The sequence below is a fragment of the Arachis hypogaea genome, chromosome 9, assembly GCF_003086295.3.
Source record: "Arachis hypogaea cultivar Tifrunner chromosome 9, arahy.Tifrunner.gnm2.J5K5, whole genome shotgun sequence".
NCBI lineage: Eukaryota > Viridiplantae > Streptophyta > Magnoliopsida > Fabales > Fabaceae > Arachis > Arachis hypogaea.
The window spans coordinates 98,626,261-98,640,005 of NC_092044.1; the positions used below are offsets into that span (position 1 = coordinate 98,626,261).

At 35.0% G+C, this 13,745-nt stretch overlaps 1 non-coding gene across 1 annotated transcript; it reads left to right on the forward strand.

The window, feature by feature from the left end:
- The first annotated feature begins 723 nt into the window (after nt 1-723).
- On the forward strand, nt 724-827 carry LOC112713477 (small nucleolar RNA R71). The gene has a single exon (XR_003158450.1). It is a non-coding gene; the product is annotated as a small nucleolar RNA R71 (small nucleolar RNA).
- Nucleotides 828-13,745: the final 12,918 nt, after the last annotated feature.

Sequence of the window (13,745 nt, forward strand, 5' to 3'; positions counted from 1 at the left end):
TCTTCTGTATTGCTTGGGAGAATACTGGGAGGAGTTTCAATGACTTTCTTACTCAGCTGGCCCACTTGTGCCTCCAGATTTCTGATGGAGGATCTTGTTTCACTCATGAAACTGAAAGTGGCCTTTGACAGATCAGAGACTAGATTGGCTAAATTAGAAGTGTTTTGTTCAGAATTCTCTGTCTGTTGCTGAGAAGATGATGGAAAAGGCTTGCTATTGCTCAGCCTGTTGCGTCCACCATTGTTAAAGCCTTGTTGAGGCTTTTGGTGATCCTTCCATGAGAAATTTGGATAATTTCTCCATGATGAGTTATAGGTGTTTCCATAAGGTTCACTCATGTAATTAACCTCTGCCATGGCAGGGTTCTCTGTATCATAAGCTTCTTCAGAAGCTGCCTCTTTAGTACTGTTGGATGCATGTTACCATCCATTCAGATTTTGAGAGATCATGTTGACCTGTTGAGTCAACACTTTGTTCTGAGCCAATATGGCATTCAGAGCATCAATTTCAAGAACTCCTTTCTTCTGAGGTATCCCATTATTCACGGAATTCCTCTCAGAAGTGTACATGAATTGGTTGTTTGTAACCATGTCAATGAGTTCTTGAGCCTCTTCAGGCGTTTTCTTTAGGTGAATAGATCCACCTGCAGAATGGTCCAATGACATTTTCGAAAATTCAGATAGACCATAATAGAATATATCTAATATGGTCCATTCTGAAAACATGTCAGATGGGCACCTTTTGGTCAGCTGCTTGTATCTTTCCCAAGCTTCATAGAGGGATTCACCATCTTTTTGTTTGAAGGTCTGAACATCCACTCTAAGCTTGCTCACCTTTTGAGGAGGAAAGAATTTATCTAAGAAGGCAGTGACCAGCTTATCCCAGGAGTCCAGGCTATCCTTGGGTTGTGAATCCAACCATATTCTAGCTCTGTCTCTTACAGCAAAAGGGAAAAGCATGAGTCTGTAGACTTCAGGATCAACTCCATTCGTCTTTACAGTCTCACAGATCTGCAAGAACTCAGTTAAAAACTGATAAGGATCTTCAGATGGAAGTCCATAAAACTTGCAGTTTTGTTGCATTAAGGCAACTAGCTGAGGTTTCAGCTCAAAATTATTGGCTCCAATGGCAGGAATGGAGATGCTTCTTCCATCAAATTTGGACGTTGGCTTTGTGAAGTCACCAAGCATTCTCCTTGCATTATTATTATTTTCAGCTGCCATCTCCTTCTCTTGTTCGAAAATTTCTGAAAGGTTGTTTCAGGATTATTGTAATTTAGTTTCTCTTAGTTTCCTTTTCAGAGTCCTTTCAGGTTTAGGATCAATTTCAACAAGAGTGCTTTCTTCCCTGTTCCTGCTCATATGAAAGAGAAGAAAACAGGAAAAGAAAGAGGAATCCTCTATGTCACAGTATAGAGATTCCTTTATGTTAGTAGAAGAAGAAAGGGGATAAGAGTGAAGAAGAGTGGGTTCGGATATTTAGATGGAGAGAGGTGAAGAGAAGTGTTAGTAAATAAATAATTAAATAGAATACGAAAAGAGAGGGGAAATTTCGAAAATAATTTTGAAAAAGGGATTCGTAATTTTCAAAAATTAAAGATAAGATAAGATTAAAATTAAAATTTATAACAAAAAGAATTTTTGAAAAAGAGGTGAGATATTTTCGAAAATTAGAGAGGGAAAAGTAGTTAAGTGGTTTTGAAAAAGATAAGAAACAAACAAAAAGTCAAAGAGTTAGTTGAAAAAGAAATTAAAAAAATTTTTTTAAAAAGATAAGAAGATAAGAAGTTAGATAAGATATTTTGAAATCAAATTTTGAAAAAGATAAGATAAAAGATAAAAAGATTTAATTCAAAATTTGAAATTACTTACTTCACTAACAAGAAACTACAAGATAAGATTCTAGAACTTAAAGATTGAACCTTTCTTAACAAGAAAGTAACAAACTTCAAATTTTTGAATCAATCACATTAATTGTTAGCTAATTTTCGAAAATATGATATAAAGATAAGAAAAAGATTTTGAAAAATATTTTGAAAAAAATTTTTGAAATTTTCGAAAAATGGAAAAAAATGAAAAAGATATAATTTTTGAAAAAAGATTTTGAAAAGATAAGATTTTTAAAATTGAAAATTTGACTTGACTTGTAAGAAACAACTAATTTGAAAATTTTTGACTAAGTCAACTCAAATTTTCGAAAATTTGGAGAAAAATATGGAAAAGATATTTTTTTTATTTTTGAATATTTTAATTATGAGAGAGAAAAACACAAACATGACCCAAAACATGAAAATTTTGGATCAAAACACATGATGCATGCAAGAACACTATGAATGTCAAGATGAACACCAAGAACACTTTGAAGATCATGATGAACATCAAGAACATAATTTTGAAAAATTTTTGATGCAAAGAAAACATGCAAGACACCAAACTTAGAAATCTTTAATGCATGGACTCTAACAAACGAAAAATGCATATGAAAAACAACAAACAACACAAAACAAGAAATCATCAAGATCAAACAAGAGGATTTACCAAGAATATCTTGAAGATCATGAAGAACACTATGAATGCATGAATTTTCGAAAAATGCAAGAAAAAATTTTTTAAAGCATGCAATTGACACCAAACTTAAAAATTGACTCAAGACTCAAACAAGAAACACAAAATATTTTTGGTTTTTTTTATGATTTTATGATTTTTTTGTATTTTTATTATTTTTTTCAAAAATATACTTTAGAAAAACGAAAATAATAATAAAAAAATATTTTTGAAAGATTTTTGAAAACTTTTTTAAAAGAAAATTACCTAATCTGAGCAACAAGATAAACCGTCAGTTGTCCATACTCGAACAATCCCCGGCAACGGCGCCAAAAACTTGGTGGACGAAATTGTGATCCTCTTTGTATTTGCATGAGATTTAAAAATTGGCTCTATTGGAATTTATGATCACAACTTCATTCAACTTAACCAGCAAGTGTACTGGGTCATCCAAGTAATACCTTACGTGAGTAAGAGTCGATCCCACAAAGATTGTTGGTATGAAGCAAGCTATGGTCACCTTGTAAATCTCAGTTAAGTGGATTCATAGGGTCAAATGTAATTGGATTAGATAATTTAAAAGATAAATAAAATAAAAAGGGATAGAAATACTTATGTAAATCAATAATGGGAATTTCAGATAGGCGTGTGGAGATGCTAGAATCCTTTCGAATCTCTACTTTCTTATTGCTCTCATCCAATCCTTCTTACTCCTTTCTATGGCAAGCTGTATGTAGGGCATCACCATCATCAATGGCTACTTTTAATCCTCTCGGGAAAATGGTCCTATGTGCTGTCACTGCACAACTAATCGTCTGGAGGCATCACCCTTGTTGATAGCTACATCCCATCCTCTCAGTGAAAATGGTCCAAATGCTCTGTCACAGCACGGCTAATCATCTGTCGGTTCTCAATCAGGTTGGAGTAGAATCCATTGATTCTTTTGCGTTTGTCATCACGCCCAGCCTTCAGGAGTTTGAAGCTCGTCACAGTCATTCAATACCGGAATCCTACTCAGAATACCACAGACAAGGTTAGACTTTCCGGATTCCCGGGATCCTACTCGGAATACCACAGACAAGGTTAGACTTTCCGGATCCCCATGAATGCCGCCATCTATCTAGCTTATACCACGAAGATTCTGTTAGGGAATCTAAGAGATATGCGCCCGGCCTAGAGTAGAACGGAAGTGGTTGTCAATCACGCGCGTTCATAGGTGAGAATGATGATGAGTGTCACGGATCATCACATTCATCAAAGTGTTGTGCAACGTATATCTTGGAATAAGAATAAAAGAGAATTGAATAGAAAGTAATAGTGATTGTATTGAAACTTGAGGTACAGCAGAGCTCCACACCCTTAATCTATGGTGTGCAGAAACTCCACCGTTGAAAATACATAAGTGAAAGGTTCAGGCATGGCCGAATGGCCAGCCCCCATAAAACGTGATCAATAGCCTCTTAAGATGAAGAATAAAACAAAACTGAGACCAAAGATTAAACGTGGTCAAAAGACTCTTAATACATTAGTAAAAAGTCTAATTTATACTAAACTAGCTACTAGGGTTTACATGAGTAAGTAATTGATGCATAAATCCACTTCCGGAGCCCACTTGGTGTATGCTTGAGCTGAGCTTGATCTATCCACGAGTTGAGACTTTTCTTGGAGTTGAACTCCAAGTTATAACGTGTTTTGGGCATTCAACTCCGAATCATGACGTGTTTCTGGCGTTTAACTCCAGACAGCAGCATGTACTTGGCGTTAAACGCCAATTTACATCGTCAATTCCCGAATAAAGTATGAACTATTATATATTGCTGGAAAGCTCTGGATGTCTACTTTCCAACGCCGTTGAGAGCGCGCTATTTGGAGTTCTGTAGCTCCAAAGAATCCATTTCGAGTGCAGGGAGGTCAGATTCCAATAGCATCAGCAGTCCTTTTGTCAGCCTTTTTCAGAGTTTTGTTCAAGTCCCTCAATTTCAGCCAGAAATTACCTGAAATCACAGAAAAATACACAAACTCATAGTAAAGTCTAGAAATGTGAATTTAACATAAAAACTAATGAAAACATCCCTAAAAGTAGCTTGAACTTACTAAAAACTACCTAAAAACAATGCCAAAAAGCGTATAAATTATCCGCTCATCAGCTTGTTAATTAACATTTTTTTGAAGAGTAAGAACACCAGAAGAAAGGGCATTATACTCTTTAGACAATAGTTCTTCTCTAGTGAAATTGGGTACCCCAGGTAGATGCTCCAATTTAGAAGAAAGATTCTCAAGCCAATGTGGAAGCACTAACTGAGGGTTTCTTTGTGATATTAGAAGTGTTCGTACTTGAAAAGTGAATCTAGAAACAACATGAGAAGCTGAAAAATAGTGAAAGATAGAAACATGCACACAAACATAGCATGAACAAAAGTATGTATGCAAATCTCAAAAAAAAAGAAAAAGGCGGAATAGAGGGAGACAGTAGTACCTGTGTGAGGAAATACCATTCGGATGGGAGTAAGATCATTTCTAGCAGGATTCCCTTGGCAGGTAACATCCAGCTTAATGCCAACATTGTTCTTAGAACTTGCTACTACTTGGGGGCTATCTTGAGCAAAACCTTGGGTAGTACCCTCGTCAGGGACATCGCTAACAGTAGATGAATTAGGAGAGTCCCCACTGACCCCCTCTTGAGATTTCCCATCCCTTACATTTACTAGATCAGAAGGTGCATTGGAAATTGCCTTTATTTTATCCAAAAGACGATGAAGCCTATGCTTCACAGCACTTCTTGTTAAGTTAATGACATCCTTACTAGAAGACTATGATGACCTAACAAAGCAAGCAACAGCAGAAGAACCCATTAACTTTGGCTATCAAAGAAGGAGAAATTTCTAAGCTAGTAGAAATTGGTGAAGGGGTAGCATCAATGAAAAACCAATGTGATTTCTTAGGAGACCTCTTTTCAACCTTAACATTTGAACACTACACTTTATCACACTTGACCACTTCAGTAGTAACAACAAAATTATCAGATTTTGTCTTTGAAGAAGGTGGATGTTTGTAACACCTAGCATCTAAGACTACAAAACACCAGCACAGAAGATACAATAGTCAAACACACAAAGCCAAAAAAAGAAAAAGAAAGTGAAGAAACAAAAACAAGAATCAGCAAAGAGCAAATATTAATTGTAATGGTCGAAGGAGAAAGGTTGCCTGTCATGAAATATGGATCCTTGATCAAAACTGGAACAAATGATCTGACATTTGGTGAAGAGGTACTCAAATATTGCCTAATATGCTTCTTCATGCGCATAAGATAATCCACATACTCTATTGTAACTCCCCCATCCATATCAAGAGGAACAACCAAGAAAAGATTGTACTTTAGGAGTTTATTTTGAAACAGAACCTTTTTCATTAAATTTTCCAGTAAAAAAAATATGCTCCACGTTCTTTGGATCTTGGTTCCACCCTAGTTGGTGACTTACCCTATCAAGACCATAAATCACTAGACAGATCAAAGCTCCATAATGAAAGTCCCTATCCATAACAATCAAACCAGAAAGAGGAGTAAGAGAAGTACACAGAAGCCAAAAGTCATAAGCCCCCTCCTTGCCAATGGAAATGTCATTGCGGACACCCCACCACATAGAGCTTTACGCCTAGGACGTAAATCAAAGGTGGTGAAGCACTACGACCTCTGAAAGTAAAAAAACATAATATAATATAATCAAAAGAAATCATAACTAGGAGCCTTGAAAGAAAAGTTAAACGAGAAACCAATAGAAAAGTGCATCACTCACGATCAGATAAATGCAGAAAGTAGTTAAGATTGAAGAGAAAGATAATATAAATAAGATCAGAGTTTCAAAAATATAATTAACAAGTTTCAGGCCCGATCTTCGAAGCCAAGGCAAGCCAGAATATAAATACATACATATACATCCCAAAAGTAACCCAAAAATACAAGACAACATCTGTTTTTTCCAAGTCAACCTCTAAGAGGGACAAAATATGTTTTTAATACAACAGGGGAGAATATATATATATATATATATATATATATATATATATATATATATATATATATATATATATGTAAGCTAAGAACATAATATAAAAACCCCAAGAGTAGATCTTCGCTTCTGAATGAGTCTCCAACACGCTTAGCAAGGTGCCTCCTGATTTGCATCTGAAAAATAGCAATATATATATGGAATGAGAACTGGAGGTTCTCAGTATGGTAAAAGTACCCACGTAGGTAATATATAAGGTCCCAAGAAAGCCAGAGGCATTCCTAGATCTTCGACACTCAGATTTAAAACTTAAGGCTATAATTGAAAACCATAAGTGAGGTAAGTTATCTAAGATTCTTAAAGTTCTAACTTGATCCCTCACTTTCTCCTTTTCCTCCAATCCTTCAAACTCCGGTGCATAGACAAGCAATGCAGACAAAGCAAACACAAATAGGATACAGATACAACATGTAGCAAATATAGAAGGTAAGTATAATAATCACATAGACAAGCCCAAATAATGCACAATCAAATAAAACTCACATATGCATATGATGTATGCCTGTCCTATTGCTAATGATATCATCTGTTGGTTATATAGCCAAATCTGACATGTCCTAGTAGCTAACCATGGACAGAGACACCCATCACAGAGCAAACGGGACTAAGCCACAACCCTTTGCTACTACCCGCTTAACCCAAAGCAAGTGGAGTAACCACTACTGCTACTACTACCCAAGCAGGTGTTTACAAACTCAATCTGGAACAAGTGGAATAATCTACTATTGCTGTTACTATCGAGGCATCACAATCACTAACTTGGAGCAAACGGGACAAACCACAATCCTTGCTACAGCTCAGATATCTCAAATATTGACCCAAAGCAAGCAGGATGAACCACAATCTTTGCTACTGCCCAGGTATCGCAAACATAGATTCATTCATTCTTAATCAATTATCATTATTATCACATTTCAGACATTGATCTAGATCAAGCATGACAAATCACAATCGTTGCTACTGTTCAGGTATCACAAACATACATCTATTCAATCTTAATTAGTTATCATTATGATCACATTCAACATTTTCAGCACCCTTCAATAACAAATCTCTACATTACAACCTTCCTCAACATCAAATTAATTCATCCAATAATTTTACCTACACTTAACAGCCTAAAAACCAACTACCAGGATTTAATTAAGAGTTATAGAGGTTTGAAAAGCTGGAGAAATGTTTTAAAACTTTAAAATCCAACTTTTAGAAAAATAGGGATTCGCGTATGGGTCACTCTATCCGCGTACGCGGTAATGTGAAAATGTCCCATCACGCGTACTTGTCACCCTGCCGTGTACGCGGAGCCTATGGGTAGAGACCAATGACCGCGTCGCGTGTGTATGTCCACGTATGCTGGCATAGCAGCAAAAGCAAAAAGCTACTAAGTCCAAATATTCAGTTTTTCGCACCTAACTTTTTATGTCTATAATTTCCTCTACAAAATTTCAAATTTCTCAAATCTTATACCATTTTAAAGCTCTTGCAAATATCTTTAATTTGAAATAGATTTCATTCAAATCCAAAATTTGAGGCTCAAATTATAGACCGCAAAAATTGGTTAAAAATCAAGTTTTCATAAGAGTACCAAATATCAAAGCTTTCAAAACTTTCAGTTTCAAACCTTCCAAATTCTTACTAAAACTGCATCAATCCTCCACAATACACATAACCACCTTCACATCATAGCTACTCTACCAATTCAATCAATTCGTTCTCTAGATAATTTCATATTTCCATCATGGTTAGTAGCATTAACTTACTTACACATTCCAACCTATCCTCATCATCACATGCTATCATTAATATTTATTACATTCATTCTTCATCGTCAATACCCATCTCTCATTCATCCTCCACCCATTTTAACCCAACCATACATAATCATTATTCATTCGAAGCCTGTCATTATAATTCAATATTATCATCAATCATTAATTATTCTCATCATCATTATTCACAATCATTACAAATGAATCGTCATACATTTCAACAATCCACTCAATAGTTTCCAACAACAAGTCACTAAACCTCAACCTTCCATATCATACAACTTATCCTATGGTCATCTAACCTAAGCTTTCACAAGACATTACATATTATCTACGAGAAACTAAAACCATACTTTGGCCAATTTCTCTTTAAGCCAGAAGCACCTTAGTTTCACTGTTTCCTTAAACTTTCACTTCACCACAATCATACCAACATAAGTTTATGTAACTATTGTCTTTGACAACGGTTTTAACACCATTGTCTTTTGTAATTATTGACAACAATTTTTTTGTATTATATAATTTTTTATTTACAATAGTTTTCTCGTGAATGAAATTAATTTCAGTTTTTTTTAATTATTTAGTGTCAATAAATAATCTAAACTATTTGAATCAAGTCACTAAAGAAAAATAATTGAACATTTCCCATCAAATTTAACTTATAAAAATTGTTGTAAGATCCACAATATCATCTAAGTTTGCAATGAAAAAATGAACTTCAACAGCAACACTGTAAATACCGTTGTCTGAGGCCATCTAATAGAACAGTTTTAAAGTGTAGCATTTCGGCAACGGTTTTAATGCGTTTCTTTTGTACAATACTTTAAACAACAAAAAAAACCGTTGGTTAAAAATAAATCATTGTAACAGTTATAAAACTGTTTTTTTAAAATAGTCAAAGAGAATGGTTTTAATTTGTTGCTATAAAATAATGAAAAATTGAATTCAACAGTAATACTACAAAAAACCGTTGTCTAAAACTATCTAAGAGAACGGTTTTAAGGCGTTGCAAAATTTGGCGTTGCTAAAGGCCATATTTGTGGTAGTGACACTTTCTTCCCTGTTCCCTCTAGCATTTGCGGAATTTATAACCCATAAACTAACTGGCAAGTGCACCAAGTCGTACCAAGTAATACCTCAGGTGAGTGAGGGTCGATCCTACGAGGATTGATGGATTAAGCAACAATGATTGAGTGATTGGCTTAGTCAGACAAGCAGAAAATGGCAATTGGGTTTCAATTACATTAAACAGTAAATTCAAAGAATTAATAAAGCTAGTAGTAAATCGGTGTAAATAATATGGGAGAAAACAGTTAAGGTTTTAGAGATGTTTATTTTCCGGATTAATTTTTCTTACCAACTATTTTAATCATGCAAGATTCAATTCATGGCAAACTATATGTGACTAAACCCTAATTTCTTAGACCTTTTTAGTCTCCTCTAACCTTCATCAACTATCAATTTCTTGGTCACTTCATTCCAATTAGAGGGTTAAGTTTAAATCTAGTTTATGGGCCATAGAAACCCTAATTATCCAAATATAAGAGGATTATATGTCACGTATCCCATTATGTCTAGATAATTAGTGAATTAGGAGAATTTGTTTTCAAGTTGTTGTTCAGGTAAATTGCTTTTCCAAGTTCTACAAGAACTCAATTAGAATAAGGGTCATACTTCCGTTCCACCCAGATTCATAAGATGAAGAACGAAAATAATTCTTGAAATTGAATTCAATACATGAATTAAAATAGAAATATAATAGTATTAATCCATAGAGTAAACAGATCTCCTAACCTTAACAGTGGAGGTTTAGTTGCTCAAGGTTTAGAGAGAAAAACTAGGGTTCTGAAAAGCTGTAAATTCGGATTGTAGTAAGAGAGAAGAGAAGAGCCCAAAGGGCTGATTCTTTTTCCTTTTATATCTAATCCTAATTAATGTAAAATATATTTTCTAGAACTAAATAATATCTTTTCCTATTTGTAAATAAAATAAAGTTTAAATAAAAAAGCTAAATAAATCTTCGAAGCATTCAAGTGAAGCGTGGGGACCATGTCTTGATTCAAGGTTGGCACCTAAGTTGGAGATTCCAAGTTAGGCGCCACTGTGGAATTCCAAGTTAGGCGCCACCTAGGCTGAACGCTATTGTGGAGTTTGTGGTTCTGGCGCATAACTTGAGAAATTCTAAGTTAGGTGCCACCTTGATCGTACCAAATAGGAGGAAAGTGTATACTATTTTATATCGTTGGAAAGCTCTAGAATTTAAGTTTCCAATATCGCTAGAATCACATCAATTGGACCTCTGTAACTCAAGTTATTTTCATTGGAGTGCAAGGAGGTCAGAATTAACAGCATCATTCACTTTCTTTTCTTTTTCTACAGAAACTCCATCAAATCCATCCGAATGCTACATGAAATAAACAGAGTTACACACAACTTAAAGTAGTATCCATAGTGGCTAAAAGATTTTTAAATCTTGATTAAATTTAACAATTCGAATGCAAATTCACTAGAAAAAGATAGAAAAGATGCTCACGCATCAACATTCAATGTGATTCCCTTTCTTTTGGGGAAAGAGTGGCTAAAGCCACATATTAATGTGGTGTTGGGTTGGGCCTTGGGTTTATTTAGGTCCGGTTCAATTGGTTCGATCCGTTCGTTCTAATTTTGGGCTAAAACTTTTGAAATTAGTGTAAAAAATCATATTTTAATTATTTCTTCCATTATAAATTAAAAATTTTAATTTTCTAATATCTTTAAATAATAATTAATTTATTGATTAATTATTTATAAATGTGCGAATTTTACAAACCCCAAATCCAAGCACGAGGACTTGCCTTATTGTCCAGAAGATTTGTAGGAGGCTTACGGATGGGAGCAAACCCAGAGAACCGCTCAAAAATAAAGAGTTAAAGAAATATTTGATCAATGAAAGCCAATATTAGAAAGCGACCATGAGTAATTTTGAGTTGCTCAGAAAATTGATCAAGCCGCATATATAAACTGCCCAGATAGAGAGAAGCTAGTCGCAGACGTTCTCCTCCAGTGATCAAGCAAGCTAAGAGAAACACCCCATAGCTCATACACTCATACACCGATCCCCAAAATACATATTTATTTAATCAATAAGCTATAAACGCTGGTTTCCTAAGATCTGAAGGAATAGTAAGGACAAACTCACCATTGAGAAAATCACAAAAAAAAACGAGACTAGTTAGAGTAAGAATACCTAACAGTAATCTTCCTCTTGGAATCTTGCGTCTCGCCAACCACCTCTTTTCCCTTGGAGGACCCACGAGTCTTTGTATGCTTATCCTTGGAAGAAGATTTCTTAACAGCTTACCCTTGGACAACTCTTTTGCATATTGACCAGTATTACTTAAACTCATTTGAAGATGTCTCACAAGCTTAAGTAGATCATAGTCTGGACGAAAAAGAGTGAGATCTACATGACCAAACACCAACAGTTGAAGAAGAACCACAACATCTTCTAATGTGGGTGGAAACTCACCCCCAAGAAGTAAAAAAACGTGTGAGTCAAAGAACACCACCGCTGCCAAAATAAACTCATATCATATCCAGTTCGTTGAACACCCAAGCCTGCCAAGAAGAAATCAATTAGTTCTTATTCAATATATAGTAACAAAATAAAGAAGTGATAAGAATCAATTATGATAATAGATGGTAGAGAACAACCAACCTGCGGATGTACGGATAGCTTCAGCAACACCAGCAAACTTCAATCTCCTCAGAACATTACCACTCTCCTTAAACAATACTGTGAATACCCACTTCTACCAAATCTTATTCATGTGAGTAGTTGCTTTAGATTTGAAAGATGTCCATAGAAATTCTTGGCGCTTCAACCGAGAACGAAGTAGAACAACGTCTGCTTGATATGAAGACTTCTCAATAAATTCACCTAAAACTCTACAATATGATTAATCAAAGCCAAATTTTATAATTTTATCCGTATCTGATAACGAGCCAGAGGAAAGAGGGTCCAGAAAAGGTTTTTTAATGAAAGAAGGATCCACAATAGTAGCCCTGTTGTTTGATGGTTTAACCTAAGGTCAGGGACAGATTCAGAAAATCTGATGCCACATGCTTGAGGAACATCGTCCATATCATCCATAGTAGAGTCGGTACCCAAACTATTATTAGAGTCCTCTGGGTCACTATCCACTATCTCAACGAGTTTCACAAGATACTTGACAACAAAAAGAAACAAGTCCTAAAAAGAAGAAGAAGAGCAACAACAAAATAGAGTAAATATCAAGATCACATGAATAATATCAACAATAAAAATACTCAACACCAATAGCAAAATCAAAAGAGTACCAATATCATCACAATTCCAGCAGTAAAAAATCCAAGAACACCAACTCAAAATATAAAAGAGAAAATTGTAGAATACTCAAGGCAATCTTTGCCCAATTCACAAAGACACATATTGTCAAAAATTTTCAACTATGTATCAACAACTATAATTTCATCATATTCTTTACTTGATAAGACCACTAATTCTTTATAGGGTTATGCTACGTGTACACCAAAATTAGCCACCAAAGTCAGTCACTAGTATAAAATACATGCTGTAATACAAAGACACATTGAAAATAAATTAAACCACACATGTATTTATATACAAATACATCGATGACTGATTTTAGTGGCTAATTTTGGTGTACAAATAGCAGTTTCCTTCTTTACATCCTCGCAATATCATATTTCATTTGGTGAAGTATATGAAAGTATTGCAGGACATTATAAATTTATAGCTTTGAGAGAATACGAATATTGAATACTAGTAAATTATTCTAATTGAAGAAATTTATTATCAAATTACTCATGCTATAACAAATCTTTCTTAATATTTTTAAATATTTATTTTTTAGTTACAAATGAGTATTACTCATCATTTTTAATTCGAGTAAAAGACAAATAGGTTCTTGACCTTTTTTCTATGGATATTTTCATCCTCGAAGAATTGGAAAATACATTCATATCCCTGACTTCTGTAAAATGTGGACAAATGAACCCTTTCGTTGAATTCACTGCGTTTGACCTGACGAAAAACTCTGACGTGGCAAAGGTGGAGCTGACCTGTCTGTTACAAGATGGCATGTGGCTCTGAGCTTTTAGAAATTGGATATATTAGTCCCCAGGAAAGAAAATGACGCCGTTTCACCACCTTGCTCGAATAATCCACTCTCCTTGCCAGGGAAGGTGAAGCTGCCGATGCGGAGCTTTTGTCACCCCACCCATCGTTGCTCTTTAGAAACCACAGCTTCCCAGCCACAGGTGACACAACTAAAACAACATCATTGCTCTTCAAAGCGACGGCATCAGCGCTAATCAGATCGTCG